Raw genomic sequence first — 18742 nt, forward strand, 5'->3', positions numbered from 1 at the left:
AATGCGTCGGCAACGGCCTTATCTTTTTCGTTGGTATCAACACCATTTTCAGCACCCACGCGCAGTCTCAATGTGTTCTTATTACAAATACCTTGGTACTGTAAGTTTTCCCGCTCTTTATCCGTTCTCCAGAGATCCATGTAGCAATAGTATACATCGCTATCGTCGATACTCAAAACCTCATTACCGCTAATTTTAATGGCGATTTTCTTAACGATAGCACGACCTATGTTCTGAACGGGCTCCCTGTTAACGTCTGTAGAAGTCAAACTAATCGTAAATGCTAGTCGGACAGTTCCCGGAACTAACACATCGTGTGCGCCGAGATTAGGAAAGCGAACCAGAAGCGTTTGATTCTGATCTATGGTACTAGGGTTATTAGTTATAGTTACAGACTGACGAATTGCTTTGACCCCTAATGGATCTCGAAGTCTACGTTGTGGGTTTAACTTGCGTCCGTATTGCGAAGACATTGTTTATATTGAAATTATGTACCCTATGTTTAATATAAAAATGGCTAATTTTGAACATAATGACTTTGATCTAAGTACCTTTGATGACTTTGATAACCCAATCGAAGATACTGATGAAACCAACTTTGGTGGCACGAATCTTAACGATGAACTTTTACAATCGTCCGTCAATGATTATTACGATGCCTTAAAAGATGATACCCCAATAGGTCGTGACTATTCAAAGTTTACGATAGATAGTAAAGGAATATTGCGACTGCGTGGCGCTCCGGATATTGATCTTATGCATTCTCGTAATCGTAAGCCCCTAGCCTTGTCTACGATAGCCGCTAAACACGGCATCAGCACTGTTCGTGATAAATTAGGTTTTGTGGACTACCGACGACTTTCCGCGAAGACTACTAAGGTTCTTAGGACTGTGCGGGAAGAACTCGTAAATGCAGATGATTTGGAGGCTTCCTCGAAGGTGGCCTCGGACGGACTCGGAGAAATCTTAGATACCTATTACGATAATTCCACGTTACAGGTACCATATTCGGAGTTTAGTATTAGGGAATTACGAGGTCTTGACAAGGCAATGCGAACAATGCGGGGAGAACTCATCAATAATATAGCTAAGATATCCGAAATCGACAAGCATAGCTTACAAGAAAACAAAACTCTAACAGGCGGGCGATGAGTTCAGTAGACGCCGCGTAGCGGAAAGATTGCGTAACTTAGAAGACGAAAGATCGGCCCGCCTCGAAGCTGCTTCCAGTAATAGAAAGGCACTTCGTTCGCAAATCAGTCGTATTCGAGAAACTATCGATCAAGTCCTCAACGATGACACTACACTGGCCGATAAAATTAAAACATTGTTCAGAGAACAGGGGATAACCATTGCCAGTATTTTAACCGCATTGGGATTTATTATATCAACTTTGACTCTCGCGTTAACAGGTGGCAGTACAGGTGGTGGTACACCGCCTAACGATAAAAACGGGATAAAAGAGTGGATAAAAAAGCATTTAAAAGCATTAGGTTCAGCACTGAGAAAGCTCGCTGAGAAAGCCGCGGCCGCACTTCCCGGTATAATAGGGAGTGTTGTTTCCTGGCTATTGAATTTATTAGCTAAGACCACCACTTGGCTTAGTCAAAACTTGTGGGGGTTGATTGTAGCAATTGCAGGGCTGTTGTACGTATTCGCTAAGAACTATTTAACCACCAAATCAGTTCGCTAAGAACTATTTAACCACCAAATCATGAGTAAGCCAACCGAGACTCCACCAACTACAAGCGCTGTTTTTTGATCGATATGTTGTTGATTTTTAGCCTCAATATGCGGTGGTACTTGTGCGTGTGCATTAGTAGATGGTTGTGAAACATGTGGTGTTTGCGGCTTGACTATTCCCTTTTCGCCCGTGATCGTTTGCGTTATTAATTCGACGTTAATATCTGAATTTATACCTGGTTTTTGTTGGTCGGTAGCAATAACAATTTTATTATTATAGCCTATCACTTGACCGATCTTAAGTTCCATATTACTCGGAGACATGTATAGTCCCGGCGCATAAACGTAGTCCACTTTGGATTGGGAGTACTGTAATGCATCTTGAAAACGCTTTATAGACGATGGTATGTCAACTGGTGAATTAATGGCGTCCTCCACGTTTGAGACAAACTGTTTTTGCGCATCGAAGGCCGTCCCAGTACCGATAATGGATGTTCGTGTTTGCGATTGCACTCCGAGAATTGCCCACACATAAGTTCTTATCGATTCATTAACTCTTTCAAATCCTGGGTTAGTAGAATTATTTTCCGTTTTATCATTAAGAAATTCATTCCAAGCGTCTGTTGTATCGTTTGGATGCACAAACTTTGTTATAATATAAGGAATGCCACTCTCAAAGTTCATACGATCTGCTCTAAACTGTTTACTCGAGAGAGCAAAGCCTGAAGGGATCACACCCTCTTTAATTAAATAATCGCTTTTATCTTTAATAGTTCTTTGTCCATTGTACGGAATACCTAGACCATGACTAGGTCCTTTAATGCGCCAATCTTTACACGTAGAAACATTAAATTCATTACAAATACGTTCGAAGGCCCTCTTATTATAATGATTATTTGCGTGATTCCATGCTGGATCCATCGGTAATGGAGCACTAATTTCTTTAAGTATACGTCTAATCTGATAGTACACGTGAAATAATATAACAGACTTATATAGTTTAAATCCTGGGGCATTAACAGATACGCCACATCCCGTTGTGGCACACCATACGGCAAAGTTTAACTGATTCTGCCAAAATTGCATCGGACGGTTAAACCAATCGCCAATCATTTTATCGTTAGTTGCCGTGAAACTGTATTTTTCAAAGATATCGTGGAATTTAACGGTAAACTCAGCACCGGAGGCAGTTACTATAATCGATTGATTAGTAATGTGAGTCGATTTCATATTTAAGTTATGATATAGTATCATTGTATATTTAATATGTATGTTACACTCCCGGGAATAACAAATGGTCAGTCTATTGAACTGCTTCATACAATCGATAACTCGGATGGACAACTCGAAGTAGCTCTATGCGACGTAACGTATTACCCACTGTGGACCAATATAAGTGCTGCGAGAGATAATAATGAGTTGTCTATAACAGATAAACAAAATATTATTGAAAAAAAACATGAATATACCTGATGGGTATTACAATATATGCTCACTCAATGATAAAATTTTTAAGCCTAATGGAATTAGTATCACACAAAATGAGTGGAATGGGATAGTGAAAATCGGCACTGGAGAAAAAGGTATATGGATTCATGAGAACTTAGCAATTACACTTGGATTTACACAGGTAGAAAGATCAAGAAACTTTATATTATCAATATACAGGACAACATCTGATGGAGATGCATTACCCGATTTAGTTCCCTATAAAGAGTTGTTCATCCATCTTGATCAAATAAGCACGACGGATAATATTCAACTAGAAAGTCCTTCAACTCTACTCAGATGTGTTCCAGTGAAAAATGAAAAATGTAATAGCGGTAGAACGGAATCTTTCTCGTCATTACAATATAAAAAATTGAAGCGTGGTATTATTTCAGACCTCAAAATTTCTATATTAGATGTAAAACACCAACCTGTACGATGTAAAACACCAACCTGTACATATAGGATACTTAAGTGTAACACTCCATATTAAAAATAATGGTTGATGCATCAGGCCCTGGAACGCTCAGACAATGTAATACAATTGCGCTTTCCGATCTCGGAGACACAGAAGGATTTGGTAAACCCGGTACCGATGGTAAGTTATACGCTTTACACTTACACGATAATGTATACAATCGGAAAGAAGTTACATTCACGGGTAATCTAGGAGATTTAAGTGATATTGATGTTAGTAGACTCCTTAAAAACACTTCGTACAATATTATTCGCAACGACGATAATAAATGGACTATGATCGAAGCAAACATCGAGTGGCTACTGAATATCATCATTACCCCACCTTATGTGATGATGGGTAAGGGACATAATTTAACTAAGATAATAAATAGTGGCATCCTACTCGCGGCTTATATCCCGTCAAAACGAAAAAGTGTGTTAGTTACCCCCCTGCCAGAAAACCCAGGTCATATGTTATATAGTCGTCCGGCCTTAAAAAATGTTACTTTAAATTTGGTTACTGAATTCGATGATATTAAAGTTAACTTGAGTGCAATACCTAATCTTTCTACGCTTATTATTGAAGTCTTGTTCGGAGATGCACCGGAAGATGCCTTTGATATATTACCAGGTCTATCGATTAAATGGCTCAAGAAACACGAGCGTCAACGTTGCAGTATTATTCATATCGGAGCATCGCCCGTTGCAACCCTCGAGGGGGTCCAAATTATTAAAAGTGACAGTATTTCTCTTTCTAAGATATTCTTGCCGTATAATATACATTTGATAAGATTGATGTATAGTCTCAAAACATTTAAGCAAGACCAATTAAAGACTATTATATGATCGTAATATACACTATGAGTTTATATCCAGCGCTCGATGAAGCATTTGAAAAGATGGAAACTGTTGATGGATTTCGATTACATCAAATAAGCGACATAAAACATCGAATAGGGAAGGATAGGGAGTTGAGACTTGGATTGTATAAAAAGTATCGCAGAGCCGTGAATGCTCTGGACGGAGTTGACACCGTGCTTTTAGTATCTGGCATGGGACTCGGTGTAGCGGGTATCGGTTTACTATCAACTATAATCGCCGCGCCTATCGTGCTCGGCATGGAAATAACCGCTGGAGTCTCGGGACTGGCAGGAATAGCGATAAAATTCATTTCTCGTAGGTTGCAAAAGAAAGCATTAAAACACGATAGTATTCGGATACTGGCCGAAGCAAAGTTGAACAGCATTGAGGATCATATTTCGACAGCAATGGCCGATTGTAAGATATCCGAGGATGAGTTTCGTTTAGTGCTGTCGGAACTCACCAAATACAACGCAATGAAGCAGGAGATTCGATCAAAATCTCATAAGACCAGTGGTATTAGCGAAGACGAGAAAAAAAAGTTCATAGAACAGGGGAGGCAACAAGCGCGTCAATTATTCCGTGCCAAAACCAAAGAACTGGTTGGAGATTAAAAATAGATTGCTTACTATCGTGTGATTACATTTAGACAAATGCTAACATAAATATATAATAATGGAGAAAGCTATTCAATGGAAAGAATTACCACAAGGTTTTTATTATATCAGTGATGTCAAACCAACCAAATACGGTTATCAATTGTTTCTTATCAATTTACAAAAAGAGTGTAGTTATATAGTCTGGTCTCCTAGTAAAATGAACGAAGAACTTAATAAAAATGTTGAATATCGCTTTATCGATAAAAATAATAAAGAATATTTTTATTACCATTTAGGCTCATCTAAAGCAATGATTGGCCCCAGGTATTGGTGAGCTGGAGTCAATCTCATGACTATCGTTAAATCGCATAATCATTTTGGCATAAAAAATCCCCCCTGTAGTAGCAGTATAGGTATATGAATCCGGCTCCAGTGGAAGTGGTCCAGAACCATCATTACCTATACTACTGCTTTTCTTATTCAAGAATAACCATGTAGACCACATTGTTTTGCCAAAACCTTCAACTCTCTGACATAAACCATTGTTATGTATAACTGCATGTGGACTAATCTCTAATTGGTATGAATTCTACCCAATCTATTTCTCTCATTGCTTAAATGTTTGAATTGAATGGTTTTGTTTATGAAGTTCATCATTAATTAAATCTAGCCTCTGGGTCCTTTTCCTGGACCATTGTGACTGGGCTGTTTAGAGTTGTTCTAATGCTTCATTGTGCCGCTTCCGCTCCTCTTCAATTTCTTTTGCATTTGATTCTCTCACAGTAGAAAATAAAAAATTACTCCCCGAAAAAGCTAGAGCATTAACAATAGCTCTACAGGCCATCATTGCAATTGATGCCATTTTGTTTTTGAACTGTGTTCCAAAATACTTTGTTCATAAATATTCAAATGTTTAATTACTTCCTTATGGCTTCTGGGATAAGCCCTGTTTGATCAGCATATTTTTAGTAGCCATGGCTAGGCCTACATCTAGGACCATCATACAGGGCTGGCTGAAAAGTTCTAAGCCTAACTGTGAAAGACCCGTACCAAGTCGATGGTTGTCATTTATTTCTCCACATAGTCCCCTTCCAGGTTTACACACTTTTGCCAGCGATGCTGCAAGGCCTGGATGCTGGTCAAGAAGATTTTTCCTTCAGCGACCCTAAAAAAGTCATTCACAGCGGAAATGACGTCATCATTACCAGGAAAATGGCGACCAGCTAGTTCCTTTTTCATTTTGGGAAACAGGTGGAAGTCTGACGGGGCCAAATCGGGTGAATAAGGGGGATGGTCAATGAGTTCGAAGCCACAATAATGGATCGCTGACATGGCAACCACCGATTTGTTAACAGGAGCATTGTCTTGGTGGAACAGGACTCCATTCCCGTCGCTTTGGTAGCTTCACGCAACTGTCTTAGTAGGTCAGCATAATATCTTCCATTGATTGACTATATCAGCAGAATACCCTTGGAATCCCAAAAGACTGAAGCCATCACCTTTCCAGCAGAAGGAACCAACTTGGTTTTTTGGGGGGCTGGTGATTCAATTGTTTAGACTGAATTTTGGTTTCTGGTTGAAAGTGATGAATCTCCAGGTCTCATCCATGGTTACAAATTGGGCCAAAAAATCATCGGGATCTGCTTCAAAACGGCATAAATTGTCATGGGACATCAGGAATCTGACATGTTTCTGATCTGCTGTCAAGAGCTTTGGCACCCATCTTGCAGAAACTTTTGTCATTCCCAACTCGTTGGTGATAATGTGCTCAACCCTCTCATGAGAGATGCCCACAACACTGGCAATATGTCGAGTGGTCAATCGTCGATCAGCCATCACCATGTCATGCACACGGGTAATGTTTTCCGGAATGGTTGCTGTTGAAGGCCTTTCTGGACGCTGGTCATCGTCAAGGCTCTCTCTGCCATGCCTGAATTCCGCAGCCCACTTCTTTACAGTGCAAAAGGAAGGGGCATCTTCCCCTAAAGTCGAGACCATGTCAGCATGTATCTGTGTTGGAGTTAGCCCTTTCAGTTGCAGGTACTTGATGACTGCCCTATAGTTTTGTCCATTTCTGGTGATTTCAATGGGTAGGTTCACAAGATGGTCTGGTACAAAGTCAATAATAACACTACAGTTGCAGTTCTTATGTCTATGATTCATTAAATGATTGTACTTGTTGGTGGCAAAAGTTTGTTTCAATCCGATTGAGATATCCCACTTAGGCTTAGAACTTTTCAGCCAGCCCTCGTACCAATATCATAACCATTAAAATCTAGCTTGGGTGGTAATCATTTTACCTACACAGCCACAGCTTATAGCTAGGCTGCTTACCACAGCTGAATGATATGCTGCGTTTACCAACATTTTACTGTCTGTAACTGGAGAAGTCATGCTTTTATAACATTACATGAGGGCTTAACTCTTAATTGAACTTTGTCCAATTTTTGAACTTGTGATGTTTTCTCTTCTCCAGTCTTAAAAAACAACCATACCACTGCTATAACACCTAGGGCATAGGGAGCCCAAGTTTTAATTGGTTGTGTACTATGTCCAGTGTGGGTTTTTGCCTTCCTCGCCTGCGCTCCCCTTTTACCGGCTGCAACCTTTTGAGGATTCTTAGTCACTCTCACTTCCGGTGTTTCCAAAATCACTTGTGGTTTTTCCACCTCCATTTATATTTTTAGGTGGGCATGTATGTTTAAATTGACAATAGTTAGCGTTAATGCGGTGGTAAGTGGCGCTAAGAACATTCTGTATCTATGGTAAAACTCACAGATTACTGCGCTTAAAGCGTTTTCAATAAATGGGTCATTCTCGAGAGATTTGCATAAATACAGGCGATTTTCTGGTGGGACAGGAAGAAACGTACTAGCTACAGCTGCATATAGTTGTACCATAGCTGAACCTATTAATTTAGTCATAGTAGCTCCCAGTCTAGACTCATAACGTGAGTATAATTTTTTTATTTCTTCATCGGTCATGTTATCAATTGTTTTCAGTGCTATAATTTTCCCAAGTATTGAGAGCATTTTCCACCAGCTATAAAAGCTGCAAGTCTTTCTCTATGTTGATCTATAGATTTTCCTACAACTGGTTCTGGCTCATCTTGGAGCAGTTGTTCGAGAAGTTTGTCGCATTCCATCTTTTTGATGTCATACCCTAGCTGATATTTAAGTCGGGATGGCATATCCAATACAGGCCGAAATAATAAACTGTTGCAAAAAAATGAGGATTTCAAACCACATTATTACATAAATGGTTGCTAATGTTCAATTTGCCTCATTTTGCTATATTTTACTATATTTCGCTAATCAGTTGCTAAATTTTGCTAATCAGTTGCTAAAGTTTGCCAAACAGTTGCATAAGCACCTGGTTGGTCAGTTTTTAATACGAGTTTAGAGTGCTTCATTTCTGCTAACAGTTTTCTGACTTTATCTTGCTCGAGCTTGGTAGAAATAACATCATTTTCGCGTAGACATTCCTCAAATGAATCTCGGACCTTGCAATTAAACAGGGCAACCCATTAGGTCTGATCTCTGAGATCTTTCAGGACAAAGTTGTATTTTTGAGTAAGGACCGAATTGCTATGCTCCATATGTCAACCAGAGAATGCTAAATATGAAAGCATATCTTTCCTTTTGTAAGTTCTTTACTCGCACTGCAGTCATCTATTATGAAAAAGGTTGATTCTCCTTTGTATATTTCGTGGCATACTCGTAAACAGTCTTGTAAACGATCACCCGGTTCAACTTTGTGCACACCAGGAACTTTCATTACCAAATCTCTCGATAGGTATGTTTTATTAACTTTTATTGTCGGACACAGAATAATAATATGGGTGAAAAAATTCTGATAATGACTTTGTAAAATATCTAGAATAAAAGCTGTTTTTCCGCAACCCGTCTGCCCACAGATGATAGCGCAGTGTGGTTCTTTAGGTGAAAAATTATTATTACATCTCTTGCACAAATCTTCCATTTTGTATATTAAGTTGCGCGTCCATAATCACGGACAAATATATGTTTAATTTACCAGCCATTTCAGAGAGCTTCGTTATCTGTATAGTAACACCCTCACTAGCATTTTCTATTCTCTGCCCACTACCGTGTAGTTGGTCATCATCTGTGGTTCGCATGTAGAGCCATTGCCCATACTTCGAGGTAAGGAATTCAGCCATCAGGAATTCAGATACATCCCCAAGAGCCAGATCTTTTGCAACCACATTAACTTCTGGGCTTCGTCTTAAAGAAGGGAGTTTTTTAATCTCATTCCACTGTTGGATTGACTATATAGTTGATTAGGCACGCCTTCGATAGTCAATTCTACTTTTGTAAATCTTGGGGTTGTAGAACGCCTCGGTATCTCTGTGAAATGGTTCAGAAGGGTACTCAAACATTAAAATACCCTTCAACGATCTAGCAGGCACGTTTAGATCAATATTCCACGTCGTAGCACTTTTGTTCCTGGAAATCTTTTGGAGACAAAGCATGCACGCACAAAATGGCTAAACTCGTTACGAATTTGTCTGGCTAATTCAGGATCTGTCATCATATCATACTCCAGTGAGATATTGTCAGTAGAATAGCTAGTAACTTTGGCAGCTTTGATTAGTGTGTGGTAGTCATTAAAAGTGAGTTGATATTCTTACCTATTGCCTAGGGATGCTTGATAGAATGACATGTGACTATCTAGTAATTCAAAGTTCAGCAACATCCTTATCTACGATTGTCACCACTAACAGCACCCACACGCAGTCTCATTGAATTTTTATACCAATACCTTGGTACTGTAAGTTTTCCCGTTCTTTCGCCATTCTCCAGAGATCCATGTAACAAAAGTATACATCACTGTCGTCAATACTCAAGACCTCATTACCGCTAATTTTAATCGTGATTTTATTAACAATTGCACGACCTATGTTTTGAACAAGCTCCCAGTCAAACTTATTGTAAATGAAAGTTGGGAACTGGAACTAACACATAGTGAGCGTGAGATAAGGAAAGTGAAGCAAAAGTGTCTGATTCTAATCAATGGTACTCGGGTTGGTAGTTATAGTTACAGACTGGTGAATTGCTCTGACTCCTAATGGATCCCAAAGTCAACGTTTAACGTTGTGGATTTAAATTGCGCCCGTATTGCGAAGACATTCTTTATATTGAAATTATATTTGTTATGTTTAATACAAAAAATGGATGATATTAATCTTGATAACTGATGAAACCAGCTTTATGAATCTTAATGAGGAACTTTTGCAATCAACTGTTAAAGATTATTACGATGTCTTAAAAGAAGACAAAAAATATGTTACTCCTATTGGCTGTGACTATTCCAAGTTTATAATAGATATAGTACAGGAATATTGTGACTGCGTGGCTCTCCAGATATTGATCTTATGAATTCTCATACAAGGAAACCCCTAGCGTTGTCTACAATAGCTGGGCGTTGTGGCGGCATCGACATAATTCATAATGAATTAGGTCTTGTAGACTATGACAACTCGCAAGCAAAACTTTCTGCAAAGACTAGTAAGGTTCTTCAGACTGTGCGGACTGAACTCGACGTAAAGGCTGCTGCCATTGATAAAGATAATTTGGAAGGCGTACCCCAATACGTTAAGCAGGCCTCTGATGGACTCGAAGAAATCTTGGCAACCTATGATAATTCAACATTACAGGCACCATCCTTGGACTACAATATTAGAGAAGTACGAAGTCTTGACAAGGCAATGCAAACAATGCGGGGATCACTCATCAGTCATATAGCCAAGCTAGATGAACTCAACAAACATATAGCTTATGAGAAAACAAACTTACACAGGCAGATGAATTCAGTAGATACTGTGTTGCTGAAAGAATGATCGGCCTGTTTGGAAGCAGCTTCCACTAATAGGGAAGAACTTTGCTCACAAATCAGACGGATTTGAGAAACTATTGATGAAGTCCTCAATGATGATACTACACTGACTGAAAAAATTGAAACATTGTTCAGAGAACGGGATAACGATTACCAGTATTTTAACTGCATTGGGATTTATTATATCAGCTTTGACTCTCAGTTAACCGGCGGTGATGGCACAAGCAGTGGCACACCTCCTTGTGATAAGGATGGTGTAAAAGAGTGGATAAAAAAGCATTTAAAGGCATAAGGAGAAGCACTAGGAAAGCTCGCAGGGAAGCAGTGTCTGCACTTCCCGGTATAATAGGGTGTATTGTATCCTGGCTATTGAATTTATTAGCCAAGACCACCACTTGGCTTAGTCAAAACTTGTGGGCGGTGATCATAGCAATTGCTGGGCTGTTGTACGTATCCGCTAAAGACTATTTATCCAAATTATGAGTAAACCAGCCGTGACTACACTTACTGTTTTGTCATCGATATGTTATTGATTTTTGGCTGCAATATGTGGTTTTACAACTTGCGGCTGTTGCACTTCTGTTACAGTAGGTGACTGTGGCTTGACTATTCCTATTTTGCCTGTGTTTGGTTCTTTTATTAATACAGTGTTAAGATCTGAAATGAAACTTAATGTTTGTTTATCGGTAGCAACCACTTATTTCTGTAAGGATGCGCCTAATCTGATAGTACACGTGAATGACCTATTATAGTTCCCTATAAAGAGTTGTGCATCCATCTTGATCAGATCAGTACAACAGATAATATTCAAATCGAAAGTCCTTCAATTCTGCTTAGATCTGTTCCTTTCAAAGGTGAAAAATACAATAGTGGTAGAACGGAATCTTTCTCATCATTACAATATAAAAAGTTAAAGCGGGATATTATTACAGATCTCAAAATTTCTGTATTAGATGTGAAACATCAACCTGTACATATAGGATATTTGAGTGGGACACTCCATATTATAGATAATGGTTGATACCTTAGACAATGTAATACAATTGCGCTTTCCGATCTTGGAGACACAGAAGGATTTGAAAGACCAGGTATTGAAGGCAAGTTATATGCTTTACACTTACAAGATAACGTATACAAGCGGAAAGAAATTATATTCACAGGGCAAGCACCTTCTTTGGGAGATTTAAATGATGTCGACGTTAGCAGACTCCATAATAACCCTTTATACAATCTTTTTCGCGATGATAACAGTAAATGGACTATGTTCGAAGCAAAAATTGAATGGCTACTGAATATCACCATTGCCCCACGAAATGTGATGATGAGTAAGGGACATAATTTGGGATCGTACTCGGGGCTTATATCGCCTCAAAACGAAAGAGTGTGTTAGTCGCTCCTCTGCCAGATGACCCAGGTTATATGTTATTGAGTCGTCCATCATTAAAAGATGTTAGCTTAAATTTGGTTATTGAATTCAATGATATATTAAATAACTTGAAGGATATACGAGATGGTGCTACATTTATAATGGAATTCTTCTTGGAGGATGCGCCAGGACATGCCTTCGAGATAATACCGGGTCTGTCAATTAAATGGCTTAAGAAAGACAAACGTCAACGTTGTAGTATTTTTTACGGTAAGGGAAATTTCATTATTTTTGATAGAGTCCAATTTATTGGGGGGAGTATTTCACTTGGTAAGATATTTATGTTATATAATATACATCTAATAAGGCTGATGTATACTGTCAAGACCTTGTCACCCAACCAACACTCTTATATAATATAATCATATACATTATGGGTTTATATCCGGCACTTAATGAAGCATCTGAAAAGATGGATACTGTCTTTGGATTTCAATAAGTAAAACATCAAATAGAGAAGGAGCATGATTCTAGACTTGGTTTATACAAAAAGTATCACAGAGCTGTGAATGCTCTCGACAGAGTTGACAATGCACTTGTAGCAGCTAGCATGGGATTTGGTGTAGCCGCTGTTGGTTTATTATTAACTTTAATCGCCGCGCCTGTCGTACATGGCATGAAAGTAGCAGCCAGAGTCTCTGGACTGGAAGGGAATAGCTATTAAATATATTTCTTGTAGGTTGCAAAAAATAGCATTAAAACATGACAGTATTCATGTGCTCGCCGAAGCAAAGTTGAATAGCATTGAGGATCATATTTCAACAGCACTGGCTGATTGCAAGATATCCGAGGATGAGTTTGGTTTAGTGTTGTCAGACTCACCAAATTCAACGCAATGAAGCAGGAGATTCGACCAAATTCTCGTAAGACTAGTGGCATTAGTGAAGATGAGAAAAAAAAGTTCATAGAACAGGGGAGACAACAAGCGCTCAATTAGTCCACACCAAAACCAAAGAACTGGTTGAAGAGAATATAAAAAATCATACATTCATTTAGACAAGTGTTCACATAAGTCAATAATAATGGAGAATTACAAGCCAACAATGGAAGAACTTGAAAAAGCTATCGAAGCATTTATGCTCCGGGACAAAATTATCAATGGCAAGCATTACCACAAGGTATATATTACATCAGTGATGTCAAACCATCCAAATACGGTTATCAATTGTTTCTTTCCAATTTTGAAGAAGAGTAAAATGAACGAAGAACTTAGTAAAAATGTTGAATATCACTTTGTTCAAAATAATGGCATGAATAAAAATAATAGAGAATATTTTCATTACAATTTAGTTTGTAGTCATGACGATCATTGGATTGCATTGTGGGTAGAACCGCCATTCCCTATAACAATGTCTATCATTTACAACATAGAAGCATTGACAGGGTTTGGGAATGGCTCAGGTAGTGGTGATCCAGAGCACTTTTCATTACAATTTAGCTTAGTCTCATGACGATTATTGACGGATTTTGCTTAAAAAATTACCTCTGTAGTAGTAGTATAGGGATATAAATCTGGCTCCAGTGGCAGTGGTCTAGAATCACCATTACCTTTACTAATAAGTCTTTTTCTGCATCAAAAGCTTACATTTTACCTTTTCTATTTAACGCATGTAAAACAACAAAATAATACATATAGCACTAAACCAAGATCAAATAGTCAAAGTTGCATTATTGATATATTAAACATTAAAAGGTTATTTCCCTGATGCACATCAGAATGCATATATGCTATTATTACATACTGAACTGCAAAAGAAACGTCACCCCAGGAACATTGCATGAAAATTTGTCATTTAAATATCTAGATAATTTTTGTCAAAGTTTCTAAAATTTAACATTACCTTGTCTGGAAAAATTAAACTTGGTGATAACAAAGCAGATGACAATAAAACGGATCGCCCAAACGCATCACGGCAACGGCAATGGTAACCTGATGCACATGAGTTCTGTGCAAATTGAAATGCACATTCGTTACCCCATTTCTTGCCCTATAAAAATCCATTCAGACCGGATAACATTCATTCGTTATTGAATTGCTACCAGATGCCAAGATTGACAAGAAATTAGTGACACCAAGCCCTTGGACGATTGCAAGCTGGACAAACCACCCTGCAAGTAGCCAATGCATTTCAAGTCCACGTAAGGACCATATACAGGCTCCAGCTACAGTACCAGACCACCAACACTACAGATGACCGACCACGTAGTAGAAGACCAAGGGTTGTCAGATTGTGCAACAGCATCTTCAAGATCACTTTGTCACTGCTGCGAAAACTGCCCGACAGACCATGGGGACACATAAGTGCGGACACTATGTGACGATGACTGATGTGCAGGCACCTCCACTGTCACAGGCAACACCGAGGACCCATTCTGACACCACGTCATTGCCGGGACCGTCTTCAGTGGGCAACACAGCACCAGCATTGGCACCATCAGCAGTGGAGAAGAGTCCTCTTCTCAGACGAGAGCTGTTACTGTATCTCAACAGCAGATGGCAGACAGAGAGTCTGGCGATGCCTTGGGGAACGTTATTCGGATGCTTGTGTTGTCGAGAGAGACTCGTGGGGTGGTCCGAGCATCATGGAGTGGGGTGGAATTGGTCTTGCACAGAGGGTCAGCCCTGTGGTTCCAGAACATCAGTCCAGGGAGAGGCAATGGTGTCACAGCAGCTTGGTACATTGATCAAGTCTTGAGACCACACGCCATACCTCATTTGGCACGTCGCCGCAACCACGAGTTTCAGCATGATAACGCCCATGCCCACACTGCGAGAGCAGCAAGAGACTTCCTCCAGCAGAATGGCATCAGAACCATGCAGTGGCCTGCCCTCAGTCCCAATTTAAATATCATTGAGCACCAGTGAGACGAGATTCAAAGACGGTTGAATGACGTCCAACCAAGGCTGACAACTGCAGCTGAACTGGTTCAGGCATTCCGCCTGGGCTCAAGTGCTGATGGCCTTCATCAACAACCTCATCCATTCCATGTTTCGACGTTGCACGGCAGTCATCAATGCACATGGCGGACACACGAGATACTGACTTGTGATGCCATTTTCTCAGGGACTAGTGTTGTGTTTCACTTTAAGAACATTTGACACTTTCATTTCAACCTTGATGATCAGTTTTGCCAAGTTTCATTTTTTAATATGTCTCAAAGTATGTTTACAGTGTTTGGACAAATAAGGTTTCTCATATATCTATCCATGGTGATGTTTCTTTTGCAGTACTGGTGTATATTGAATCGCCCCAAACTTTTCTTTTTTTAATCCCAGTAAAAAGTAATAGAATTTGTACAGTACAAAGAAAGCGTAATCACCCACATTTTAAAAGGCATCGTGAATTCATCACACTAAAAACCTCCTCAGATTTTCAACAGACATCCTCTTCACTGTCAGCAATCCTAAACAATTGTTACATAAACTGTACATTGTGAAAAATGCCCCCTGAACACAGTGGAAAAAATGTTGCTTCTTTCCAATCAATACATCCACTTGATGCAGATAGACTGGGGGAGGTGGGAGGGATTACATCCTCATGTAATAGAAATGTTAAATCACAACTTGACCTCAGGCATGACTACATATAACAAACAATTGAACAATACATGACACATAGCTACACTAATTTTGTTTCTTTGTTGTTTAATGTTGCACTCTGCATTATTCCAGTTATGTGATGGCAGTCTGTAATAATCAAGTCTGGAGAAGACAATCCAGTGATTGTACTGGGATACCACATCAACGAGTCCTGGTCCATTGATGAGAAAACCTATCCACCATCTGAAGTCTCACTGAGGTGTGTTATTCTGCGTTTATGGGTTGGTTCATTAAAAGCTGCGATGGTGTCAAAGATATATAGTCCTGAAATGAAGACTGCCCAATCGTATAACACAAGAGGCCCACTTTAGGCGGCCTGCAAGATGCTCCAGTTGTGAAGCTGTGGAGCATAATGTGAAGACCTTCAGTAAGACCTTTTTTGGGTCGAGCTCCAGGTTTCCACTTCTGAGACAAGTCAATTCTGATCCCAAGGAAACTAAGTTGCTTGCAAAGGGCAATGAACTTTCTTCAAGTTGATTCCAAACCTGATCTGTCTCAACAAGTGAACCAACAGGTTCAGGGCTGCCTGAAATTGGTCCTGAGAATCGTGATCCAAAAGTCAACAAGGTATGTCACAACAGCTTTGTATCCTTTTGAACATGAGATTTACTCCCTATGTAATCTTATTATAAGATAAAAGGACTCTGGCATGCACCGAAAGGGAGTTTGGTTTCTACCATGTATGTGGCTTTGTACTGAATGCATTCTTGTCAACCTCTGCTTCCTGAATGTCACACATCTTATCACTGTCAATAATGTGAAAGCCAAATTTCAATCACATATAATTAGTTTTATTTTCTCATCACCCTCCAACATGTGTTTCCATGCAGGGAAATTTGGCGCCAGTTGGCTTAGAGAACATTCTCTCAGCAGCTGCACTGGAACTGATGTTGTTATACCTCCTTTGAGAACTAGTGAGAACTTTCTCGACTGAGGCGGAACTTCACAAAGCTGGTGACATTGATAAGGTTCAGATTTCTTGAGCGTTGCAGTGACTTGAAAGAGGCAGGGAGAGCTTTGCATGATAGTAGCTTTCCCAGATGCTGGTTTTCAACCAGCCTGCGACTGAAGCCATAGACATATATCTTTATCAACAGAGGGCTTGCAGGAAATGATATGATGCATTCTGTTGTGACAATCGTCATGTGTGACACAATGCTTAAGTGCTCCCACTGGACACAATAGTCTATCTCATAAATTCACATTACCACCAAGATCATGGATTGGATATTGCCAATGACCTATTGGATCTTCATCATGGTCTGATTTTTGGCAATGAACTCTCAATGAACCCTCAATCATACAATGCTGGAAGTTGCTGGAAGCAGAAAATCTGCTACTGTAGGAATAGCTACGTTCTCATGCTCCATATACTTCTTCCTCTCCAACACCATCATAACTGGAGCCATCAGACATTGTAGATGGTGGAGGAGGAATGTCTCCAAGACTTGAGGAAACCAGAAACCTGAATTTTGCTGAGATGGCTTCAGTCTTGTAGGTGCAGGTTGTTGAGGCTTCCGTGGAATACGTCCAATCATGGCTGACAGAGCAGATCATGATGTAGTGGGAGCTTGAGTGGACTCTATCCATCAGAGTTCCAGGGGAGATTTGCGTAAGCAAACAACCCCCCTCCCAACTCATTGACAAGGCATCCATACCAAGAGCCTGAGCTTGTGGTACTGGACTGACATAGATGTCAAGATTGTGGTTGTGGCACATCACAAGCAAGTTGAGATGGGGAGTGTCCAAAGTCATGGTTATCCACTTGAAAAATTGGGGATGTAGAGACCACTCTGTCTGGGAAAAACAGTCGACCAGGACATTTAGTTTAGAATGTGACATGCTTCCAATCAGCAGCTGAACAACTCTGCCAAGAGGAATAAAAGTATAGTCTCCTTCAACAAATGCTGTGACTTCATGCCCACCTGTCGTAGGTATGATATTTCAGTTGTGTTGTCTGTATTGCCAACAACCAACGTAACCTGACTGCCAAGTTGTGTTTTGCTAGCTAAATTGTCAATATCCGTCCATGTACCCTGGACTGTAGCACCATCCAGGTGAGTGCCTCAGCCCTATCCAGACATGTCTTTGAAGAGGTGATGATCTGGTGGAAGAAATATCAGGGGAATGCCCACTCTGACATTGAGACGGTCCATACAATAATTTAACTCGACTGACCAGACTGGTGATGTCATACAAGGGTATCGAAATTGTGGGATCACATCGAGCTCAACCAAGTTTGAAGTAGGCAAAGCTGAAGTTGACCTCTGTACATGAGGACAGGATATCCTCCATGAACAAGAAACTCTAGGGAGGACAGCAGCTGTTGTATATTCCGTTGCAGCTGCTGGTTGTCAAGATCGGCTGAGAGGAAATCATCGATATAGCCGTGCAATTTGAAAGCTGGAACTGCACAAAAAGAATCTTGTCCCGGAGCAACCTATCACTGTTTGGATAGTTCTCAAGAATGACAAGGCATGTCCCAGGTCATTTGTGGGTAGTGTAAGATTTAATTGGCGGTAATGGCTACGTGTCATTTGTGTTCGTCAAAATTTGGAAAACATATTTCAGCATTTTTCATGAAATATCAAAGAATCAACCTAATTTTTCAATAAACATTACATTCTTCAGTAAATTTTATCTTGCCGGACAGCTGATAGTTTCGTTTTCTATATCTGTGCTTGCTGGTTTCAGAGTGAGGCACAGTTTTGGTGGGAAAAGATATCAATGACAATATCCAGCCTCATTGTGATGGCTGTCCTACAAACC

General features: G+C 39.8%; 1 protein-coding gene across 2 annotated transcripts in view; it reads right to left on the reverse strand.

Annotated features, from left to right (window-relative positions):
* Window positions 1-18742, reverse strand: part of LOC124136483 (ras-specific guanine nucleotide-releasing factor 2-like) — a 977843-nt gene that overhangs the window by 364678 nt on the left and 594423 nt on the right. The window lies entirely within an intron of this gene.

This window comes from Haliotis rufescens, unplaced genomic scaffold (assembly GCF_023055435.1).
Source record: "Haliotis rufescens isolate VD_foot unplaced genomic scaffold, xgHalRufe1.0.p SCAF_1, whole genome shotgun sequence".
NCBI classification, from domain to species: Eukaryota; Metazoa; Mollusca; class Gastropoda; order Lepetellida; family Haliotidae; genus Haliotis; species Haliotis rufescens.